The following is a 6,000-nucleotide window of genomic DNA, read 5'->3' as shown; positions in this document are numbered from 1 at the left end:
TCTTTTTCTTTCCTTTTTGGGATTTGGAAGAGAAACAGGAAGTCAGAGATTCAGAGAAAAGAGCATTCACTCCACAACTGTAAACAGTTTATCTTATGTCAGTAAATATTTCCAAAAGTCACTGGGGGTATTTGGAACACCAAGACTTTTTCCTGTCCCCTGAAGTGAAGATAGATTACTTTCAACTTCAGAATCTAGACATGATAGATTCCTTTCAGGTTCAGAATCTAAATGTGGTATTTAATTTATTTAGCAGTCGGCTATGTTATATAGTTACATATATAGTCTCAATGTTATATAGTTCTATAATATTAGTGGTAATGAAAAGGATGGTGGATATTGTTTAAAATTAGAATTTTTAATGGCCCAACATGGTGCACTAATACAACAGTTGCTTTGTACTTGTTACCTAACTGAAATTACAGAATGAAATGAGGGAATCAGGTGTCTAGATCTCAGTGCAGACCATTATCCAACCAATTTGCAGTTTTGATTTATTATGACCCATTAATAGGGAATGTAGATGTTAAATGCCAATTTAATAATATTCTTAAGGCTTTGCTACTTCACTATAAAATATATAAGTAGCATAACTAAAGAAATAGGTATGTTTAACTTTGAATTAATTTATTTTGTCATTATCATAGCAAAGTGCTCTAGGTAAGATATATGTATGATACTTTTCATATTTGAGGTTGACAGTTACCTCTCAATTTTTCGAGTTAATGGTGAAATTCTTGGCAGGGATAGCCACAAGTTATGGTTCATTCAATTTGTAAATGCGGTCCTAGTATACATCCATTTAAACGGCGACTTTTTCCTTAGTCATTTGTAAATACGTGATTTTTAAAATTGAGATCTTAATATAAGTCATACACTGTAAGATTTTTCCTTTTAAAGTATACAGTTCACTGGGTTTTGGTATATTCACAAAGTTGTGTAGCCATCACCAATATCTAATTCTAGAATATTTTCATCACCCCAAAAAGAAACCCCATATCCATTGTAGTCAGTTTCCATTAGCTTCTCCTCACAGCCCTTGGCAACCACTAACCTACTTTCTGTCCTTTGGATTTGCCTCTTATGGACATTTCATATAAATGGACTCATACAATATGTGGCCTTTTGTGTCTGGTATCTTTCACTTAGCATAATGTTTTCAAGGCTCTTTCATGACTATAGCATGTATTAGTACTATATTCCTTCTTTATGGCTGAATAATATTCCATTGTATGGATATACCACTTTTTTTTTTTTTTTTTTTTTGAGACAGAGTCTCATTCTGTTACCCAGGCTGCAGTGCAGTGGCAGGATCTCGGCTCATTGCAACTTCTGCCTCCTAGGTTCAAGCGATTCTCCTGTCTCAGCCTCCCTAGTAGCTGGAATTATAGACCTGCACCACCATGCCCAGCTAATTTTTGTATTTTTAGTAGAGATGGGATTTTGCCATGTTGGCCAGGCTTGTCTCGAACTCCTGACCTCAGATGATCTGCCTGCCTTGGCCTCCCAAAGTGCTGGGATTACAGGCGTGAGCCACTGCACCTGGCCAGATCTACCACATTTTATTCGTTCATCTGATGGTGGGCACAGGCTGTTTCTACTCTTTGGCTATTATGAATAATGTTGCTCTGAACATTTATTTACAAGTTTTGGTGTGGACGTGTATTTCATCCCTTGGCATATGACCCCATCCCTTGACATATGACCCAGCAACTCCAATGCCAAGTATAAAGTTACCAATACTTTCTATTGGTATACCAAATATAAAGTTACTCCAATAACTTGGTAACTTTATATTTAAACTTTTTTTTTTTTTGAGACGGTGTCTCATTCTGTCACCCAGGCTGGAGTGCAGTGTATAATCATAGCTCACTGCTCAAGTGATCCTCCCACCCAGGCCTCCTGAGTAGCTGGGACCACAGGTAAGCTCCCCCACGCCCAGCTTATTTTTCAATTTTTTGATAGAGATGAGGTCTTGCTATGTTGCACAGTCTGGTCTTGAACTCCTGAGCTCAGAGATGAATTCTCCCACCTCAACCTCTCAAACTGTTGGGATTACAGGTGTGAGCCACTATGCTGGCCTGTTTAAACTTTTGAGGAACTGTAAAACTGTTTACAAAGCAGCTGTACCATTTTTACATTCCCACCAACAATATATGAGGGTTCTCATTTCTCTACATTCTCACCAACCTTGTTAGATGTCTTTTTCATTAGAACATCCTATTTGATGTGAAGTGGAATGTTGTTGTGACTTTGATTTGCATTCTCCCTCCTAGCAAATAATGTGCTTATTGGCCATTTGTTTATCTTCTTTGGAGAAATGTCTATTCAGATACTTTGCCCATTTTTATCTATTTATTTATTTTTGATTTATTATTATTATTGTTGTTAGAGATGAGGGTCTCCCTCTGTCGCCCAGGCTGGAGTGCAGTGATGTGAACATGGTTCACTGCAGCCTCAACCTCCTGGGCTCAAGTGATCGTCCCACCTCAACCCCCAAGTAGCTGGGACTATAGGCATGCACCACCATGCCTGGCTAATTTTTTTTTTTTTTTTTTTGTATTTTTATAAAGACAGGGTTTTGCCACATTGCCCAGGCTGGTCTCAAACTCCTGAGCTCAGGCAGTCTAACCGCTTCGGCCTCCCAAAGTGCTGGGATTATAGGCATGAGCCACCATGCCCAGGCCTTTGCCCATTTTTTAATTGAGTTATCTTTTTTTTTTTTAATCATTGAGTCCTGAGTCCTTTATATATTCTAGACACAGATCCCTGAGATATATAATTTGCAACTATTTGTCCCATTCTGTGGATTATTTTTGCACTTTCTTGATAGTGTCCTTTGAAACATAAAAGTTTAAAAATTTTGATGAAGTCCAATTTATCTATTTTTTTCTTTGATTCCTGTGCTTTAGGTGTCATATCTAAGAATCTGTTGCCTAATCCAAGGTCATGAAGATTTATACCTGTTTTCTTCTAAGAGTTTAGAGCAAGCTTGTCCAACCTGTGGCCTGCAGGCCACATGCAGCCCAGGATGGCTTTGAATGTGGCCCAACACAAATTTGTAAACTTTCTTAAAGCATTATGAGATTTGTTTTGCAATTTTTTTTTTTTTTTTTTTTTTTAGCTCATCAGTTACCATTAGTGTTAGTGTATTTTATGTGTGGCCCAAGACAATTCTTCTAAAGTGGTCCAGGGAAGCCAAAAGATTGGACACCCCTGGTTTAGAGCTTTGGCTGGTACCTGTAAGTTTGTGATCCATTTTGTGTTACTCTGTATATACGGTATGAGATATGGGTCCACATTTATTCTTTTGCATATGGATATCCAGTTGTCCCAGCATCATTTGTTGAAAAGACTATTCCTTCCTCCATTGAATGACCTTATCACTCTTGCCAAACATCAATGTGAGGCTTTAATTCTGGACTTAATTTTGTTCTGTTAATCTATATATCTATCTTTATGCAGGTACCACACTGTGTAATCAAGCTACTGTATAGCTTTGTAGTAAGTTTAGAAATGGTAACATGTGAGTCCTCCAATTTTTCGATTTTGTTTTGTCTATTCTTCAGCCCTTGAATTTCCAGGTGAATTTTGATCAACTTGTCAATTTCTGCAAAAAATGCAGTTGAAACTTTGATAGAGATTGCATTGTGTGTGTATAGTCATTTGCAAGTATTGCCATCTTCACAGTATTAGGTCTTCCAATCCATGAATATACAATTTCTTCCATTTATTTAGGTATTCTTTAATTTCTTTCAGTGATGTTTTGTAGTTTTCAGTGTACGCATCTTGCACTTCTTTTGTTAAATTCATTCCTAAATATTTTATTAGTTTTGATCCTATTGTAAATGGAATATTTTCTTATTTTCGTTTTTGGATTTTTCCTTCCTAGTGTATAGAAAAACAATATGTCGATCTGATTTCCTAAAACCTTGCTAAACTCTATAGTTTAGTAGTTTTTTGTGGATTCCTTAGAATTTTCCATGTACGTGATCACGTCATTTGTAAGTAGAGATAGTTTTATTTCTTCCTGTCCAATCTAGATGGTTTTTATTTTATTGTCTTGCCCTGGCTATTATCTCTGTTACAATGCTGAATAGAAGTGGTGAGAAAAGGCATCTTTGTCTTGTTCCTGATTTCAGGGAGAAAACTGTCAGTCATTTACCAGGAAGTGTGATGTTAGCTGTGGGCTTTAGTAGATGTCCTCTATCAGGATGAGGAAGTTCCCGTCTATTTGTAGTTTGTGGAATATTTTTATCATGAAGGGGTGTTGGATTTTGTTGAATGTTTTTTTTCTGTGTCTATTGAAATGATCATCTGGGTTTTTGTTCTTTATTCTAGTCACATGGTGCATTACATTGATTGATTTCAATTTGTTGAAAAACATGCACTCTTCATATTATTTTAAAAACTGTAGACATTTTACTGTAGGACGTAAGCAAGTTATTTTACATGTAGAGCAAAAATTGACCAATATTAGCCTTTTGTCCTTTATATTATTCACATGGTACATTACATTGATTGATTTCAATTTGTTGAAAAATATGCACTCTTCATGTTATTTTTAAAACTGTGGACACTTTACTGTAGGACATAAGCAAGTTATTTTACATGGAGAGCAAAAATTAATCAATATTAATCTATTAACAAATGGGTAAATAGACTCCTCTTATTGCTTAAGCTGAAGAGTATCCCTACATTTCTGCGGAATTATATGATAGTTCAAGACTTAAAGATGCCCCTTTCAGGACTACTTTTCATTTTCTAGTATTGCATCCATATTTTCTTTCCCTGTTCACTGTAAAGCTAATAAGGAGAAAAATGAAGCAGCCCCAGAACTGTGAACATGTTTGTGATCAACAAACTGCATTATCTACTCCTAAATCATTGCTAGTAAATGCCAGTGTGAATCATTAATCATAAATGCTAATATGGGTAATGGAAAAGGTTATTAAGGTTAATCTCCTTAGGAAAAACCTCAGAAAGCAATGGGGCGAGGATTCTATGAAAACAAAGAAATGAAAAGAGAATGACTTCCAGCTCTACAGTAATACGTTTCCTTTAAATTAAGGCTAGAATTTAGGGACATCTGAAGGCTTTAACAGGTTGGGGTGCTCTTAATAAATGTTGTAGTCTTTTAAGAATAATTCTGCTTATATTTATTTCTCACGTACTGAATGATATTGTCAGTATTAATGTGAAAATTTAAGTACAAAACAGTCTTTATGCTAGGAAAATAATCTTTTAGTGGGTTTTTAGCAGCATAAAGTTTTTAAAAACTGGTATAGGATTAGGGAGGGTGCTATATTACACTAAATACTGGGAAAATCAATGTGGTTATATTTTTAGAAAACAAAAGAATAGTATACTTCAACTGCAGTTCCATTCCAGGGCTCTGAGAGTTTTGCTGTCACAGTTCTTCGTAACAGAGGCTTTCCATTCCTAATGTAAATTTCATAGCAGGGCAGTTCATAGCAAGAGGAATTCAGAAATACATTATTAGGCTGCTTATTAAAAATAGCCTGATTAAATATTACCAAACATTTAAAACTAGCTTTATGAATCTCAGAGCCAGAAACCATCATGCTTCCAAAATCAAGTAACACTTCAGAATTTTAGAACCAATTCCCTTGCATCTTGTCGTCTCCCTTACGGTGCTTCTCCCTGCAATTAATCTCCTCCAAAAGGAAAGTTAATATGGAAAACATGAATTCCAGATTTACTTCATATGGCTAACTCCAAATTGTATGTTCATATGCCTTCTCTTACGTCAAATAAAAATTATGCAAACTTGTCAGGATCACAACAACTTACCCTTAAATACGCCAAAGGACCTCTGGCTTGAAAGACTTAACCTGGACCTGGCCAAATTGAGAGTGGTGATAAGGAATCATTATAGTAAAAATCCAAACTGTAAATTGTAGCAATTGAATCAAACTGTAATACTTCCTTAAATTTCAGAATATGGTAAATTATGAGCTGATAGATTCAAACAATCTT

General features: G+C 35.7%; 1 protein-coding gene across 23 annotated transcripts in view; it reads left to right on the top strand.

Moving 5' to 3' along the window:
- The window catches only part of PLEKHH2 (pleckstrin homology, MyTH4 and FERM domain containing H2), a 124,820-nt gene that overhangs the window by 1,121 nt on the left and 117,699 nt on the right, over nucleotides 1-6,000 (top strand). Inside the window, exon 1 of one of the 23 annotated variants that reach the window (XM_050755196.1) lies at nucleotides 577-1,922. The exons of the other annotated variants lie outside the window; for them this stretch is intronic. The gene's annotated coding sequence lies outside the window, so the exon portion shown is untranslated. Of the gene's footprint in view, nucleotides 1-576; nucleotides 1,923-6,000 lie in introns of those variants that run through there. 23 annotated transcript variants of the gene reach the window in all.

The sequence above is a fragment of the Macaca thibetana genome, chromosome 13 (genome assembly GCF_024542745.1).
Source record: "Macaca thibetana thibetana isolate TM-01 chromosome 13, ASM2454274v1, whole genome shotgun sequence".
Lineage (NCBI taxonomy): Eukaryota > Metazoa > Chordata > Mammalia > Primates > Cercopithecidae > Macaca > Macaca thibetana.
Note: the sequence above shows the minus strand (reverse complement) of the source record. Positions and strands in the feature narration are given on the sequence as shown.